The following is a 3012-nucleotide window of genomic DNA, read 5'->3' on the forward strand; positions in this document are numbered from 1 at the left end:
TAGTGGATCCTGGATCAAATATTTTACAACCTTCATATGAGGGTAATTGATATACAAGGTATGTATTTTTATATATATATTTTTAATTTTTTTGGTGATGTGTTATTTTATTTTGTAAGTACTTATTATATATATATGTAGAGTCTTACTTCAATACAAACCAAATTAGCCTGGAAACTAAAAATCAGTGTCTGATCAATTTTTTATCACTATTTTTTACTATTGATATCACTAATTTGTACATCACAAATCACTAATTTATATAAAACATATCTTACAAATATAAATATATACATATACATATATATATATATATATATATATATATATATATAACGTATAAAATCATGTGGTACAATTAGGGATATCCTTCACCATTACCAACACTTTTTATCACTAGGCACCATTGGCTACCATCAGTAGCCAATATTAGTTCTTGGTGTTAACTAATTTAAAGTAGAAACGGGCTTATCACACTTGTTATGAAAATATAGAATCTATTCAACATTCAACATAAGTAAATAAAAGAGTTTAATGTACGTGCCTCAAGATTTCTATTTTTGAAATGGTAGAAATGAAAATAAAGCACATACATTGATACATAAAAGAGAATTTTCTTTTTTTATAATTATGGATACCATACCTTGATTTGCATACGTGACATACAAATCAAGTTTTTAAGGGTTTCCGCAAATGCACAGCCTGTAATTAAGATTTAAGAATAGGCAAATTAGACACTTTCAAAGGAGTAATATAAACACAAATAACAAGTAACTAGGAGTCTCATATCGCTTACCATTTACCAATCAGCATCTTTGACATCAATCAATTTTTTATTATAAGCATCATACTCAAATCGACTGTAGTAATCAAAATCAGAACGCCGACCTTCAATCTCCTTATATTCTTGAAAAGTTTGCACGCTACACTTTCCTAGGATACAATCGAGATTTTTGAGGATCAAAGTGGTTCGATAGAAACAATTCCTTTTTCCGGTGACCGTCTTTCTTCCAAAGGTCAGTGTCCTGGGGCCTGGGGCCTGTAGCACCATCATAGTTTTACTTTGTTAGCCTTAGATTCTACCATGTGAGCAACATAAGGTGGATCATCCTGATCAGAGGTCTTACTTATTACTAATTATCAGTTTAATCTAATTACTCAATTATACATGGACACACACAACTTTACCTTTGGGTATTTACGGCCGAGAGAAAGACTATCTGATCCCCAGAGAAAGAGGGGACAGGGGTTATGATACTGGTTAGTGGAGCATGATCTTCATTGTTTGCCATATTGCAATAGAATCTTACAACTACCTCAAAAAAATATCATACTATAATTTCTTATAACTTTTTAGGACGTGAGACATATCTAATGTAGTTTGTAATTTTAATCATAGTAGGAAGTTTAAATTATACAAAATCTTGAACAAGATTCAATATGTTCTGTTTAAATTAGGTGCAAAATGTCTTAAAAAGACAAATAAAATAAATTGTATTAAAAATATTATTCATAATGTGATTTATATTGTCCTCTTTACTAGTTGTGATAAATATGACATGAAAAATTTGTTGAGTATAACTTGTACCTTACATAGAAAATAGTTTTCAAGTATATATACAATAAGTACTTACAAAATAAAATAACACATCACCAAAAAAATTACAAAAAATATAAAAATACATACCTTGTATTTCAATTACCTTCATATGAAGGTTGTAAAATATTTGATCTAGGATCCAGTGAGTCACTTCTATGGTCCTTGAGATTTCTACAAGAGAAGAAATGTCATCAAACTTAAATCTCCTCTAATATTATATGATTATATCTTATTAAAATACTAGAAAAAACTAAAATGAATTATAGGTAAACAAGTTCAAAATTGTAAATAAAAGGAAATTTTATAAAAAAGAATGTTTCTTTCTAAAATAACCCACAATTGATACAAGGTGCATCTCTACTAACAAAACTTAATTTGATTTTTAAGAGCATACCCTCTAAGAATGAAATTAAAGCTATTGGAGATCAAATCAAGTAGATTACACAAGCATAGAGAATTTAACATAAAATAACATTAGCATGTAAAACATAGAGTAATTGAATGAGTATACTTACATGTAATACCCAATATATATAAATTGAGGGTAAAAGAATTCAAGATAAGGATTAACTGAGCTAAATTATGAGGTAAGAGAAGAGGCGGCAGTGTGCTATGCCAGTCTTGAACTAAGAGGATTAGGGTTTTTTGTCAATGAGTCGGTCAAGGTTGAAATTATATGTCTGGTGTATGGGCTCAATGGGCTTTTGTTTAAATTTTGGTAAATTAAATTTTGCTTAAACTCCATCTTGTATAGCCCAACACCTAAAATGTATATTAATTAGTTGGCTAAGACTGAAATTATAGGACGGGTCTTGTTTACATTTAAATTCACTCAGATGGGCAATAAGTTTGTTTGAATTGTGATAAACTTGTACCGCCTAAATTGGACTCCGCGAAAGTGGTGAATTGTTCAATAAACTTATGTGGATAAAAGAATTTCAAAAAGTTTTTCCTTTATTTTCACTTAGCACCCAATAACAAAAGTCTATATTTACTATATCGAGTAGTTTGTATTTAAATAGTTGTATTTATTAATTATTATATTTTAATTAAAAAATCTGTCTATCTAAATATTTGTAGTTGAATAACTTAAATTTCACAAAAAAAATTGAATTTCTGAAATAAATATTCATTACCAATCACTTTAAAGTAAATTTACCCAAACACATAAATAATGAATAATTAGTAACTTAATTATATGACAATTATATTTCCTTAAATTAAAAGTGATTTATTATACATTAATCAAACACATTGATAAATACTAATGTTTACTACTAATTATTATAAAAAGATCAAATAACTTTTTCTTTCTCTTCCATTTGTTTCATATATAAAACATACAATATTAAGTGTAATATATATATATATATATATATATATATATATATATATATATATATATATATAGA

The sequence above is a fragment of the Daucus carota genome, chromosome 9 (assembly GCF_001625215.2).
Source record: "Daucus carota subsp. sativus chromosome 9, DH1 v3.0, whole genome shotgun sequence".
Lineage (NCBI taxonomy): Eukaryota > Viridiplantae > Streptophyta > Magnoliopsida > Apiales > Apiaceae > Daucus > Daucus carota.